General features: G+C 47.1%; 1 long non-coding RNA gene and 1 other non-coding gene across 2 annotated transcripts in view; both read right to left on the reverse strand.

Annotated features, from left to right (window-relative positions):
• LOC141581816 (uncharacterized) overlaps positions 1 to 15,605 on the reverse strand; it is a 59,862-nt gene that overhangs the window by 2,667 nt on the left and 41,590 nt on the right. Inside the window, exon 5 of the long non-coding RNA XR_012514581.1 lies at positions 50 to 14,014. This is a non-coding gene — a long non-coding RNA (uncharacterized LOC141581816). The remainder of the gene's footprint in view (positions 1 to 49; positions 14,015 to 15,605) is intronic.
• On the reverse strand, positions 3,321 to 3,425 carry LOC120367003 (U6 spliceosomal RNA). Its single transcript, XR_005581507.1, has one exon. It is a non-coding gene; the product is annotated as a U6 spliceosomal RNA (small nuclear RNA).

A 15,605-nucleotide genomic window follows, 5' to 3' on the forward strand; every position in this document is an offset into this window, starting at 1 on the left:
GGGATTTAAATACATTCCACACTTTGGTCCCCTGTAGTAGTATCCTTACCGATATTCAAACTGTCCCGTATTTGGCCGGTGAGAGCCGGTGGTGGCACACACCTGTGGTCACAGCTACTCAGGAGGCTGAGGTGAGAGGATCACTTGAACCCGGGAGGTGGAGGTCGCAGTAAGCCAAGGTCACACCACCGCATTCCAGCCTGGGAAACACAGCAAGACCCTGTCTCAACCAAAAAAATAAAAAAGGAGTGAGAACAGGCCAGGTGCAGTGGCTGTCGTCTCAGCACTTTGGGAGGCCGAGGCAGGCGGATCACCTGAGGTCAGGAGTTCAAGACCAGCCTGGCCAACATGGTAAAACCCCATCTCTACTAAAAATACAAAAATTTGCCGGGCGTGGTGGCAGGCACCTGTAATCCCCGCTACTTGCAAGACTGAGGCAGGAGAATCACTTCAACCCGGGAAGTGGAGGTTGTAGTGAGCTGAGATTGTGCCTGGGCCACAGTGCAAGACTCCATCTCAAAAAAAAAGGAGAACATTGCTCCCTGTAGCTCCCCATTTTCTCTCCTGCAGGTCCCAGTGGTCCTGGTGGCCGGTGGTCTCCATTCACACCGTCAAGCTTCACTCTGATGTTTGACAGAAAATCCACACGGGAGCTCACTGGCTGCTGAGCTCGGGATGCACCAGCGCGTAGCTGAAGAGCTGAAGTCATCCTGCTCAAATGCCAGCGGAGCTGAGGGGAAGGCAACGCAGGCTGTGCCACCTCGCAAGAGGCCGAGACCCGCCATCAGGGTGGAGGCAGGGGCTTCGCTACGCTGCCCGGCTGATCTCAGACTCCAGCGCTCAAGCCATCCTCCCCGCTGGGCCTCCCAAAGTGCTGGGATGGCAGGTGTGAGCCTCCACGCCCACGACTCTCTCTCCTGTGTGATCCCTTTTAATCCTCGCCACGGTCTGATGAGGTTGGTAATGCTGTGATTCCTGTTTTACAGATGCAGAAACTGAGGCGGGAAGAGCCCAGCAGGAAAGGCCATTCTCAAGGCTACGAGGGGAAATTCTCATGACACACATTCCAAGAAGCCCAAGTCAGCCCTTCTGGAGCTTCTCCCGGCAGCCAGGTTCTGATGGGCGAGGCTCAGGGTGCAAGTGTGGGTGATAGCTAGAGGATGGCATGGGGGCTGCAAACCAGAGAGCCCAGGACCGAGCTTCACCCTCGACACCGACTAACCTCGGGGCCCTGGGCGAGTTCTAAGTGACTCGTGCCTCAGTTTCTGCATCTGTAAAACAGCAATCACAACATTACCAACCTCTCTTTTTTTTTTTTTTTTTAATTTTTTTTTTTTTGGTTTTCCCCAAAAGAGACCATGCTAAACATTACCCACCTCATCAGATAGTGGCGAGGATTAAAAGGGGTCACACATGAGACAGTCATGGGTGTGGGGGCTAACACCTGTTATCCCAGCACTTTGGGAGGCTCAGCGGGAGGATGGCTTGAGCCCTGGAGTTTGAGATCAGCCTGAGCAGCATAACGAAGCCCCTGTCTCTACAAAAAAAGCCCTGGTGTGGTGGCTCACGCCTGTAATCCCAGCACTTTGAGAGGCCGAGGTGGGTGGATCGCTTGAGGTCAGGAGTTCAAGACCAGCCTGGCCAACATGGTGAAACTCTCTCTCTACTAAAAATATAAAAATTAGCCAAGTGTCAGGCACCTGTAATCCCAGCTACTCAGGAGGCTGAGGCAGGAGAGTCACTTGAACCAGAAGGTGGATGGATGTTGCAGTGAGCTGAGATCGCACCACACCACTGCACTCTAGCCTGGGTGACAGAGTGAGACTCCATCACCCCCCAAAAAATGAATTAATTAAATTAAATTTAAAAAAATTTAGCAGAGCACGGTGGCACGTCCCTGTGTTCCAGCTACTCAGGAGGCTGAGGTGGGAGGATCGCTTGGGCCTGGGAGGTTGAGGCTGCAGTCAACTTTGATCTCACCAGTGCACTCTAGCCTGAGTGGTGGGGTGAGACCCAAGGCATGGTGGCTCATGCCTGTAATTCCAGCATTTTGGGAGGCCGAGGTGGCAGTTCGCTTGAGGCTAGGAGTTCAAGACGAGCCTGGGTAACATAACAAGACCTTGTCTCTACAAAAAAGTACAAAAATTGGCCAGACATGGTGGCTCAGGCCCAGCACTTTGGGAGGTCGAGGTGAGGGATCACCTGAGGTCAGGAGTTCGAGACCAGCCTGGCCGACATTGAGAAACCCCATCTCTAGCGAAAATACAAAAACATTAGCTGGGAGTTGTGCCAGTGGCCTGTAATGCCAGCTACTCGGGAGGCAGAGGCAAGAGCACTGCTTAAACTCAGGAGTGGGAGGTTGCAGTGAGCTGAGGTCGCACCACTGCACTCCAGCCTGGGCGACAGAGTGAGAGTCTGTCTCAAAACAAAAACAAAAAACAAAAACAAAAAACCTCAAACAATGTTCCTGGGACCCAAATTCTTTCTACTGATTTCTCATTTTCCTCTGTATTACTTTACATCTCAGGCTCTACCTCATGGTTGTAAAGTGGCTGCCAGGAATTCCTGAAGCTAAATCCTTGCTTACTCACCTACTTTCCCTAAAGAAGAGGGCTTTTCTTAGAAACCCCAGCAAACATTTCTTTGCATCTTATTGGCTTAGGTTAAATTCCTATTTTAAACCCATCACTGCTGCCAAGGGCACAGCCTTAAACCAACTAGGATCCAACCCCCAGTGAAGGTGGGGTTAATTGTACCTAAACCACATGGCTAAGAACCTGCAAAGCCTTAATTTCCCCATGAGAAATCAGAGCCTTGTTGGCAAGAAAAAAGGAACTGATAAACAAAAAAGTCTGCTCTGGGTTGACATAAGGACCCTCACAGAACTCTGCGGGCGCGGTGGCTCACGCCTATAATCCCAGTGCTATGGGAGGCCAAGGCAGGAGGATTGCTTGAGCCCAGGAGTTCCAGACCAGCATCTGTAGTGCCAGCCCCTCGGAAGGCTGAAGGGGGCAGTTCACTTGAGCCCAGGAGTTTGAAGCTTTTTTTTTTTTTTTTTTTTTTTTTTGAGGCAGAGTCCCACTTTGTCACCCAGGCTGGATCACAGTGGTGTGATCTCAGCTCCCTGCAACCTCTGCCTCCAGGGTTCAAGCAATTCTCCTGCCTCAGCCTCCCAAGTATCTGGCACTACAGGTGCCCACCACCACACCCGGCTAATTTTTGTACTTTTAATAGAGACGGGGTTTCACCTTGTTGGTCAGGCTGGTCTCAAACTCCCGACCTCAGGTGATCCACCCTCCTCGGCCTCCCAAAGTGTTGGGATTACAGGCATGAGCCACTGCACCTGGCTTTTGTTTTTTTTTTAGGGGCCATGCTAATTTTCTCTGTATCGTTCCAATTTTAGTATACTGCTGCCAAAGTGAGCACGGCTTTTTTTTGTTCTGTTTTGTTTTGTTTTGTTTTGACGAAGTTTTGCTCTTGTTGCCAGGCTAGAGTGCAGTGGCACGATCTTGGCTCACTTCAACCTCCACCTGGGTTCAAGTAATTCTCCTGCCTGAGCCTCCCGAGTAACTGTGCTATCATGTCAGGCTAATTTTGTATTTTTAGTAGAGATGGGGTTTTGCCATGTTGGTTAGGCTGGTCTCGAACTCCCGGCCTCAGTGATCCGCCCCCTCGGTCTCCCAGAGTGCTGGGATTACAGGCATGAGCCCCCGTGCCCAGCTGAGTTTGAGGCTTTTGAGGCTGCAGGAATCTGTGATCATGTCACTGCACTCCAGCCTTGGGAAGGGCCAAGATCATGTCTCAAAACAAAAACAAGTAAACAAAAAACTTGCCAGAGTCCCTGTTCCACATTGTTTCTCTCCCCTCTAGGTAGAAGAGGCTGTTTTTGCAGATGCTAACCCTCCTTCCTTTACTTTCAGGGAGCAGAGGGTGAGCCCCACTCTGCCATAGGCCTGGCACACCAGCCATGTGTCAATCTCCTCCAGGGTGAATGTGGTCAGCCGTGTTCCTAATGGGTGCTTCTTGGTGGCCGAGGGTGCCTCTGATGGGGAAGTGCTCAGGGGTCCTTGGCAGGAAGGTCTTGAGAGGTTTGAGTCGAGGAAACAGCCTTGCGAACAGTTTTCAAGCTGAGTCTTGCTCAGCCGCTGCCCAGGATGAGTAAAATTCGACGCCAGAGGAGAGAGCAGGTGGGAGCACTTGTGTCACGATTTCAGCGACGCTTTGGCAGAGACTTAGCGCTTCCCAGGGTGCCGCTGCCCAGAAGCCCTCACAGAGGACAGCAGAAGGCAGTCAGCAAATGACTGAGCTTGCAGCCTTTCCAGAGGCCTCATCAGCAAACAGGTACATTAGTGTCACCGCAGGCCACCTCCACGGAGGCCCAAAAATCCACAAAAAAAGTGATATTAAGAGGCACAGCTCCAGTTTCAATTTAGCTTATGAGCAGGTGGAAGTTGCTGACCCAGCTGCCCTTCCTGCGCAGGTGGGAAGGGAGAGTGCCAGGTGCTTTTAGCAGCCCGCAAGCCCTGGGATAAAGGCTGACATAAGATGCTAACACGAAACCACTGTGCAGCATTTGCAGAAACGAAGGGAGGAGTGAAAGCCTGTGGCCATTTCCCAGCAGGCCGTATATTCTTATTTCTCCATTTTGGTTGTAATGCATTTATGTCTAGAAGGTATTCAGCTTTTATTTTTTGAGAGGGAGTCCCGCTGTGTTGCCCAGGCTGGAGTGCAGTGGCACGATCTCGGCTCCCTGCAACCCCTGCCTCCTGGGTTCAAGCGATTCTCCTGCCTCAGCCTCCCAAATAGCTGGGACTATAGGCACACACCACCACACCAGCTATATTTGTATTTTTAGTAGAGACAGGGTTTCCCCATGTTGGCCAGGCTGGTCTCGAACCACTGACGTCAGGTGATCCGCCCACCTTGGTTTTCTAAAGTGCTGGGATAACAGGTGTAAGCCACCGAGCCAGGCCTTGGCTGTTTTATATTGTTTGTACTTAATTGTGTGCATTTTAACTTTCTCCCAAATTTTGCTTACAGTCAAAGTTCTTAACATCCAATCTTTAATCTTTGAGGAGTGTTGCACTGGGTTAACTCATTGGTTAAAAGCTCAAATTAGGCCTGGCATGGTGGTTCACACCTGTAATCCCAGCACTGTGGGAGGCAGAGACAGGTAGATCACTGGAGGTCAGGAGTTTGAGACCAGCCTGACAAACATGGTGAAACCCCTTTCTACTAAGAAAACAAAAAGTAGCTGGGTATGGTGGCAAGTGCCTGTAATCCCAGCTACTCAGGAGGCTGAGGCAGGAGGATCACTTGAGTCTCTAGGAGGAGGAGGTTGCAGTGAGCCGAGATCATGCCACTGCACTCCAGCCTGGGTGACAGAATGAGACTGCCTCTCAAAAAAAAGAAAAACAACAAAAAACTGGGCACGGTAGCTCACGCCTGTAATCCCAGCACTTTGGGAGGCCAAGGCAGGCAAATCACAGGGTCGGGAGTTCCAGACCAGCCTTTCCAGCATGGTGAAACGCTGTCTCTACTAATAATACAAAAATTAGCTGGGCGTGGTGGCAGGCACCTATAGTCCCAGCTACATGGGAGGCTGAGGCGGGAGAATCGCTTGAACCTGGGAAGCAGAAGTTGTAGTGAGCCGAGATTGTGCCATTGCACTCCAGCCTGGGTGACAGAGCAAGACTCCTGTCTCACCAAAAAAAAAAAAAAAAAAAAAAAAAAAAAATCACGACTTAAAAAGTCTCCCTCCTACCCTGTTTATCATCCGTTCAGTTCCCAGATCCCTCAATCCCTGTTTTTAGTTTCTTGGTTATCCTTCTAGAGAATTTGTACTTATATACAAGCTACTATGGAAATGTTATTTTTCCCTTTCCTGTTTTCACCCAAATGCTTACACACTGCCCAGCCTTTTTTGTTACAATGTACCCTGCTGATCTTTCCATAAAACACAAAGAAGCTTGCTTACTCTCTCATTACAGCTGTGTAATATTCTACCAGATGGAGTTCCCACCATGCAACCAATCCTTTACTGTGGGACATCTGGCTGGTTTCCAATCTTTTGGCATTACGTCACTGTAATGGATAACCTTCTACGAATATCATTATGCACATGTATAAGGATATTTATAGGAAAAAATTCTGGGACTGGGATTTTCATTTGTAATCTTGATAAATACTAATTGCCCTTAACGCACGGTGTCAATGTACCCCCCCACCAACGTTTCAGAGTGCTTGTTTTTTTTTGAGATGGAGTTTGACTCTTATTGCCCAGGCTGGAGTGCAATGGCGTTATCTCGGCTCACCACAATCTCCACCTCCCATGTTCAAGTGATTCTCCTGCCTCAGCCTCCCCAGTAGCTGGGATTGCAGGCATGCGCCACCACACCCGGCTAATTTCGTATTTTTAGTAGAGACGGGGGTTTCTTCATGTTGGTCAGGCTGTTCTTGAACTCCCGACCTCAGGTGATCCACTACCTCAGCCTCCCGTGCTGGGATGACAGGTATGAGCCACCGCGCCTGCTGACTGCTTGTTTTTAGCCTGATCCATGCAGGGTGATGTCAAATTTTGAATTTTACTAGTATAACAGGTGAAAATAATTATCAATATATTTTAATTTGCATTTAACTTATGACTGGAGTTGAGCATGTTTTCTTTCCTTTTTTTTTTTTTTTTTTTTTTTTTGAGACAGAGTCTTGCTCTGTCATCAGGCACCAGTTTAGAGTGCAGTGGCATGATCTTGGCTCACTGCAACCTCCGCCTCCCGGGTTCAAGCATTTCTCCTGCCTCAGCCTCCCAAGTAGCTGGGACTACAGGCGTGTGCCACCATGCCCAGCTATTTTTTGTATTTTTAGTAGAGACAGGGTTTCAACATGTTGGCCAGGATGGTCTTGATCTCTTGACCTCATGATCCACCTGCCTCGGCCTCCCAAAGTGCTGGGATTAGAGGCATGAGCCACGGCGCCCAAATTCTTTTTTTTTTGAAATGGAGTCTCCCTCTGTCGCCCAGGCTGGAGTGCAGTGGTGTGATCTCAGCCCACTGCAACCTCCGCCTCCCGGGTTCAAACCATTCTCCTGCCGCAGCCTCCCGAGTACCAAGGACTACAGGCATGCGCCACCATGCCCAGCTAATTTTTGTATTTTTAGTAGAGATGGGGTTTCACCATGTTGGCCAGACTGGTCACGAACTCCCGACCTCAAGTGATCCGCCCGCCTCAGCCTCCCAAAGTGCTGGAATTATGGGTGTGAGCCACCGTGCAGGCCCATCCCTAACTTTTCAGGTCACACTGGAGATAAGCAGCCTTCTTTCCCAGCGCCGTGAGGGCTGGCGGCTCCTGTGTAAAGAGCTGCTTGCCGTGTTCCCTAGGAATGGGCTACCCCCGTTCAGAGGCAGCGCTCTGTGCACCAAGGCAAACAGCGAGCTTAAACAGGTAAGTACTCAGCACTTTGGGAGGCCAAGGTGTGATGATCACCTGAAGTCAGGAGTTCAAGACCAGCCTGGCCAACGTGGTGAAATCTGGTCTCCACTAAAAATACAAAAAGTAGCCGGGTGTGGTGGCAAGGCGCCTGTAATCCCAGCTACTTGGGAGGCTGAGGCCGGAGAATTGTTTGACCCTGGGAGGTGGATGTTGCAACTGAGCTGAGATTGTGCCACTGCACTCTAGCCTGGGCGACAGAGCGAGCCTCCATTTCACTCCATCTCAAAACAAAACAAAACAAAACAAAAAACACCAAAAACCGCACCTGATATGCAAAATTAAAATGTTAATGTCAAATATATGTGAATGTTTCATATGAACTGATCTTAGCACATTGTAATGATCTGTTTTGGAAATTTCAATTGCTGCACGTGGGTAGCTCACATTGGCTATCTTAATGGGTCAATTCAGTGTCACATCACAGTACAAGATACTCACTGTTCTCTTACTCCTTGGTTATGTGAGTGACCGATAATTTCCCACAGGTTCTGTGTACCGTTCTAAATTACAGGACAATAACATTAACCTATACTTAATGAACACATCTTAACTCAAACCAATAACTTATCATTGTAGTAAAAATGTACAACAGGAATTATGAGATGGCTTCCCCAGTGAAAAGCGCTGTGTGCACCATCATTCTCTAGGTGACTTTCTATTTCTCTAGTCCGGTTCTCTGGAAACAATGAGAGTGCTCTCTCTTCGCTCTTCTCTAGTGCCTACTCTTCATGTGCAACGATACGGACCCTAGTGGTTAATAATGCCCGAGACCACCAACACCTGATGGTTTGCTCATACTATAAATGAAACTGTTCTCCAAATAATATTAACATCTATGTTTGTCTATCACATTGCCTCAATGTTTGTGTGATACCATAAAACTTAGAAGGTCTAGAAGGATGTTTTTGCTTTCTTCCATATAAAAAATGGCTCAACACAGATACAGTTGATTATAGATAGATAGGGCTCGTATTTTGAAATTTGTTTCTCTAAGGGACTTATTTCACTTCAAATTTGAAATTATTCTCATTTTAAATGTAGCAAATGATAAACTTTATAGAATGATAACAACTGTGCATGTTATAAAGGCACAGGTTGTATCAAATGATGAACCCATCATTTTGTGTTGAGGTTGGTATTATTTTTTACTGAGACTTCAATTCTCAGTAAATGAGAACAGTTTTTACACAGAGGGGCCATGCCCTACCACCACCACATACTGGGGTTGTCCTCATACTGTAAGGTTCTGCCCACACCAAGCCAGGATGAGAATTTCATTCCTCACACTGTTCTCGGTACTTGTTTGTATTCCATAATATCCCCCCCAAAAGTTCATTTTTAGGCTGTTTGTTCTCTTACATTTAATACATGTATCAAAAAGTTATCTTCATTTTAAAAATAAAATTGTATGCTATCTTTTAATCTATGTCCCTATAAAATAATCTTGGTCCATATACTTTTTTTATTACAGGCAGATCAGGACAGAATTCCTCTCTCTGGAAGAAGCACTATGACCACTCCTTTTTCAGCATTATTTTACTTAAATTATTTTTTAAACAGAAATTTATCTAACTTACATTAACCAAATTTCTTTTCAAAGCCACCACATTTAAGTGAAAAATATTTACCTTCTGTTGTCAAGAATTCTCTGAACATAAAATTTATTTTTTTTAAATTTTAGAAGAAATTGAAAATATCTACATGTTGCTAATCTAAAAATGCAGGCTCTGGGTTTATATGGTGTTAACATGTCTTCCAAATTTTAAGGAATATGTATTTAAATGCCATGCCCTTTGATTTCAAATTTAGAAGATGTTTCAATCTTTCAGCTGGGCATGGTGGCTCATGCCTATAATCTCAGCACTTCAGGAGGCTGAGGTGGGAGAACCACCTAAGTCCAGGACTAGGAGCAATTATCAAAAATGTCGGGAAAATGTGGGTTAAGTGTTCTGGAATTCTATCAAAGAAAGATTTGCAAAAAGGAGGAAGAGATCAACTGTGTCAAATGCTGCTGCTACATAAATTAAGAAAAAGGCTGAGGAACTATGCTTCAATTCATAACTTAATAAGAATATTGTTTGTGCTTTGATAAAAGCAATTTTGTTGGTGTGAATAGGTGAGAAACCATATTGGTGTCACTGCTCAAAGGAATGTCTGACCTCTGGATTATTATTATTTTTTTTTGAGACAGAGTCTCGCTCTGTCACACAGGCTGGAGTACAGTGGTGCGATCTTGGCTCACTGCAGCCTCTGCCTCCTGGGTTCAAGCTAGTCTCCTGCCTCAGGCTCTTGAGCAGCTGTGTTGGGGTTGCCCCACGTGGGGAGCATCACTGGTGGGATCACCACCTGCAGGGGTCTGTCCTGCAGACCCTGCCTCAGCGATGGATGAATAGACACACACAGATATTATGCTTTGCCAGTCTGGCTGAGGGTCCATGGCTGCTTACAGACTCCCTGGAGAGTGCTGTAAACAGATAGCAGCCACCAGCCCTCCCCCACCAGTGAGACTTACATTTATTTCGTAAAGTTTAATGAACAAAGGCTTGAGTCAACACCGTTAGAATTTGAAGATTAAAGCCCAGGTTCCAATGCCCAAAGCAAACACCATTAGTGGATAACATCCCTGGTCAAACCCCCACCCCCCACACCAAGAGGGCCATCCAGCTCAAAGGTTTTAAGATCACGTGAGTAAACAGGTAAACTCCCCAGCATGCTCTATTTGCTTCACTTATTAACTAAAAGTAAGGAGGATTTAGGCTGCCTTCAGCTGAAACTTCTACTGAAACTATGAAAAAACCCAACTATATTTTAAATTTTTCTCTATGTTTCCCTTAATATTTTTGCCACCACCCTGAGTGAATTTCCACACAGATGGGACAACAGGTTCACACCACCACACCCAGCTGATTTTGGTATTTTTAGTAGAGATGGGGTTTCACCATATTGGTCAGCTGGTTTTGAACTCCTGATCTCATGATCCACCCACCTGGGCTTTCCAAAGTGCTGGGATTATAAGCATCAGCCACCATGGCTGGCCTGACCTCTGGATTCTTAAGGAAATATTTTATTGAACAGTGGAGGCACAAATTGGATTACTTGCAATTCTAGGGTCAGGACACACTCTAAACATGTGCTTCTGCATGCCCTGCTGTTTTTCAGCTAGGTATTCTATTATCTTTTAAAAATATAATAATCACCTGCAAAACCGACACCCATTTAATTGACAAACTTTACAAAGACTAATACTAGAGGCTGTTGGAGAGGATGTGGTTTCACGTAATATCTTATGAGTCACTCATGGGCAAGTAAACTGGTGAAATAATCTTCGGAAAACTGGTCATACCTGCTATACTTAAGCATTCAGATACCAAACACCCAGAAATTCCATCTTGTAATATATTTCCACTAGAAAAAACAAAAGACCTGTATTAAAATACCAATTATTAAAAATAATCACACTGGGTTTCCTGACTTTTGTATTAGCAACTCAGTCTCTGCCTGTTTTCAGCAGTACAACCTCTACCCAATATATATTTTGCATTTTTTAATCTACCACTCTCTAAGAACAAATATTATATATATATATATATATATATATATATATATATATTTTTTTTTTTTTTTTTTTTTTTTTTTTTTTTTGAGACGGAGTTTCGCTCTTGTTACCCAGGCTGGAGTGCAATGGCGCGATCTCGGCTCACCGCAACCTCCGCCTCCTGGGTTCAGGCAATTCTCCTGCCTCAGCCTCCTGAGTAGCTGGGATTACAGGCACGCACCACCATGCCCAGCTATTTTTTTTGTATTTTTAGTAGAAACGGGGTTTCACCATGTTGACCAAGATGGTCTCGATCTCTTGACCTTGTGACCCACCCGCCTCGGCCTCCCAAAGTGCTGGGATTACAGGCTTGAGCCACCGCGCCTGGCCACAAATATTATATTTTCTATCAATTCTACATTCAGCATCTAGAACAGAAACCAGCATTTGTAGATTCCAAAGAACTATTTGTTGAATAAATAATAATTTAAATAAGTTGTTATTTATAGTATCTATATACAAATAATGTATCATGTCAGAATACAGTGACTTAGTCACTGTCCACTGGGATTTCCAAACACAGAAAGAACCTCACTGAATTGAAAGGATCTGTAACCCCAAAACACAATCCCCACGAAGTCTTCCAGATTGCAGGCCACCTCACCATGTGCCTGTGCCTCCATGTGCTCCAGAATCTCCAGCTGGACAAGGACAGTATGCAGATGCAACCCCGATGGGCTCTCTGGTGAGACCTGGCTTGCGAGGGCCTGCCCTGGGCTGCCCTGTGGTACCAGGGTGTGCCTTCGTCCAAAAGGCCACAGGCACCTAGGGTGAGGGATGAGCCTTTGTCGGCAGCAATGGAAAAGGCTCTCACCCCCGCCATTCCTGAAGCAGAAGCCTCGATTTGTGGGGCTGCAGCACGAGAACATCTCACTCTCTTAAGCATCATCAAGTGAGCTGGCTATGGGGCTGACGCCAGGATATGGGCACCTGGTTACCCAAGTTCTAAGTTCTGTTCGGGTCTGTCATCAAGGAAGTGAGGTCGTTTCTTTAAGGTTCTGTCCCCTCGGCCCCTCCTTCCATAAGACCTGCTCAGGACTCCAGTGGGCTGCCCACTGCTCACCCTCCCCACAGGTCAACTCCTTACTTGTACACAGTTATGGCCCCCAGGGCGTGCCTGGACACCTGCACTTGACGTTCACCAGGAGCCGGATGTCCTCCTCAGGCCTGATTTCCACCTAGGGCCTGATGTCTGTCTTGGGCCTATGTCCCAATTGAGGTCTTGTATTCACCTGGAGACCGGTATCCAGCTGGGGCCTGATGGTCTACTGGGTCTTGTTCACCTGAGGCCTGATGTCCACCTGGGGTCTGGTGATCACCCGGGACCTGGGTATCAACCTGGGGCCTGGGTGTCCACTTAAGGCCGGATGTGCACCTAAGGCCTGAGTCTTCACCTGGGCCTAGTGATCACCTGGGGACAGGGTGTGTACCTTGGGTCTAATGTCCACCTGGAGCAGGCATGGTGTCCACCTGCAGCCTATGTCCACATGAGTCTGGTGTTCAACATGGGCCTGCTGTCCACCTAGGGCTTTGGTGTCCATCTTGGGCCTGGTTGTCAACGTGGGGCCTGGTGTACACTTTGAGTCCAGTGTCAACCTGGGGCCTGATGTCTGGGGCCTGACACCAGTCCTCCTGAGGTGGAAGAATCTCTGGTGCCCAGGAGGTTGAGGATACAGTGAGCCATGATTACACCAGTGCCCTCCAGTCTGGGTGACAGAGTGAGACCCTGTCTCAAACAAACAAAAAACCACACAAATTACACAGCTATACAAAAATAGTTTCTATGTAACCTTATTTTCTAGGACCTTTTTTCTATTATTTATTTATTTTACATTTAAAACCTTTTCTTTAAAAACCAAGACACAAACACACACATTCACCTAAGCCTAATCAGGGTCAGGATCGTCAATATCACTCTCCTCTACCTCCACATCTTGTCCCACTGGAAGGTCTTCAGGGGCAGTAACAGGCATGGAGCTGTCATCTCCTTGATAAAAATGCCTTCTGGAAACCTCCTGAAGGACCTGCCCGAGGCTGTTTCACAGTTAACTTTTTTTAAAAAAAGTAGACTTCTGCCAAGCTGGCTGAATAGGAACATCTCTGGAGCACAGTTCCCAGCGAGAGCAAAGCAGAAGGTGAGTGATCTCTGCATTTCCAACCAAGGTACCAGGTTCACCTCAATGGGACTCGTTGGTCAGTGGGGTATAGCCCAAGAAAGGCAAACTGAGGCAGGGTGGGTGCTGCCTTACCTTAGAAGTGCAATGGGCCAGAGGACCCCCCTCCCACCCAACAGAGGCCATCAGGGACTTTTCTGGCCACTCTGTCACTCCAGTTTGGATGCTTCGCTTCTCCCGCAGTCTTTGCAGCCCTCAGATGGGGAGATTCCTGCTGGGTTGATAGGTGCCACGGGTTTCCAGCACAAATCTGGGCAGCTGATTCAGCCAACACCATGGGTTTCCAGCACAAATCTTAGCAGCCGTTTTGGCTAGCGCCTGGAGTGTCTGTGAGACAGAGCTGCCCATAACCCTAAGAGAAAGGGGGCTGAAGGGGGGCAGCCAGCTGATCAGGCTCAGTGGGTCCCAGCCCAATGGAGACCAGCAAGCTAAATCCCACTGACTTGGGATTTTTGCAGCCAGTACAGCAGTTTGAACTTGACCCAGACAGTTGAGCTTGATGTGGGGAAGGGCATCCACCATTACTGAGGAGTCTGCCATTACCTAGGCAGTCCACAATTACTGAGACAGCCCACCGTTACCAAGGTAATCTGCCATTACCGAGGCAGTCCCCCATTACTGAGGCAGTTCTAACCTTACCTGTGTAAACATAAGCACAGGCAAGTTCACACAGCAGCTGGGCGGAGCCCACAGCAGCTCAGCAATGCCTCTGTAGGTAGACTGTGACTAGACTCCCTCCTTGCAGGGCAGGGCATCTCTGAAAAAAGGCAGCAGCACATCAGGGACTTATAAATAAAGCCCCACCTTCCCAGGACAGAGCACCTGGGAAAAGGGGTGACTGTGAGTTCCACTGCAGCAGACTTACACGTCCCTGCCCAGCAGTTCTGAAGGAAGCAATGGAGCTCCCAGCACAGAACTTGAGCACTGATAAAGGACAGACTGCCTCCTCAAGTGCTCCCTGACCCCTGTATGTGCAAAGAGACACCTCATACAGGAGAGCTCTGGCTAACATCTGGTGGGTTCTGTTCTGGGATGAAGCTACCAGAGGAAAGAACAGGCAGCAATCCTTGCTGTTCTGCAGCCCCTGTGGGTGATTCCCAGGCAAGCAGGGTCTGGAGTGGACCTCCAGCAGTCCTACAGTTGAGGGGCCTGTTAGAAGGAAAACCAAAAAATAGAAATAAATATCTTCAACATCAACAGAAAGGATGTCCACTCAGACCCCATCTGAAAGTCACCAACTTCAAAGACCAAAGGTAGATAAGTCCATGAAGATGAAAGATGCAAGCAGAAAGGATAAAATCACCAAAACCCAGAATGCTTCTCCTCCTCTAAGGGATCAAAACTCCTCACCAGTAAGGGAACAAAACTGGATGGAGAATGAGTTTGACAGATTGACAGAAGCAGGCTTCAGAAGGTGGGTAGTAACAAAATACTCTGAGCTAAAGGAAGATGTTCTAACCCAATGCAAAGAAACTAAGAACCTTAAAAAAGGTTAGACGAAATGCTAACTAGAACAACCAGCATAGAGAAGAACATAAATGACTTGATGAAGCTGAAAAACACAGCAAGAGAACTTTGTGAGGCATACACAAGTTTCAATAGCTGAACTGAGTAAGCAGAAGAAAGGATATCAGAGATTAAAGATCAGCTCAATGAAATAAAATGAGAAGGCAAGATTAGAGAAAAGAGTAAAAAGAAAGAAACAAAGCCTCCAAGAAATATGGGATTATGTCAAAAGACCTAATCTACGTTTGATAGGTGTACCTGAATGTAATGGAGAGATGAATCCAAGCTGGAAAACACTCTTCAGCATATTATCCAGAAGAACTTCCCCAACCTAGTGAGGCAGGCCAACATTCAAGTCCAGGAAATATAGAGAATACCACAAAGATATTCCTCAGAAAAAAGAGCAACCCCAAGGCGCATAATCGTCAGATTCACCAGGGTTGAAATGAAGGAAAAAAATGCTAAGGACAGCCGGAGAGAAAGGTCGGGTTACCCACAAAGGGAAGCCCATCAGACTCACAGCAGATCTCTCAGCAGAAACTCTACAAGCCAGAAAAGAGTGGGGGCCAATATTCAACTCCCTTAAAGAAAAGAACTTTCAACCCAGAATTTCATATCCAGCCACACTAAGCTTCATAAATGAAGGAGAAATGAAATCCTTTACAGACAAGCAATTGCTGAGAGATTTCATCACCACCAGGCCTGCCTTACCAGAGCTCCTGAAGGAAGCACTAAACATGGAAAAAAACAACCAGTACCAGCCACTTGCAAAAACATACCAAATGGTAAAGACCACTGAAGGCCGGGCGTGGTGGCTCAAGCCTGTAATCCCAGCACTTTGG

The sequence above is a fragment of the Saimiri boliviensis genome, chromosome 17 (assembly GCF_048565385.1).
Source record: "Saimiri boliviensis isolate mSaiBol1 chromosome 17, mSaiBol1.pri, whole genome shotgun sequence".
Lineage (NCBI taxonomy): Eukaryota > Metazoa > Chordata > Mammalia > Primates > Cebidae > Saimiri > Saimiri boliviensis.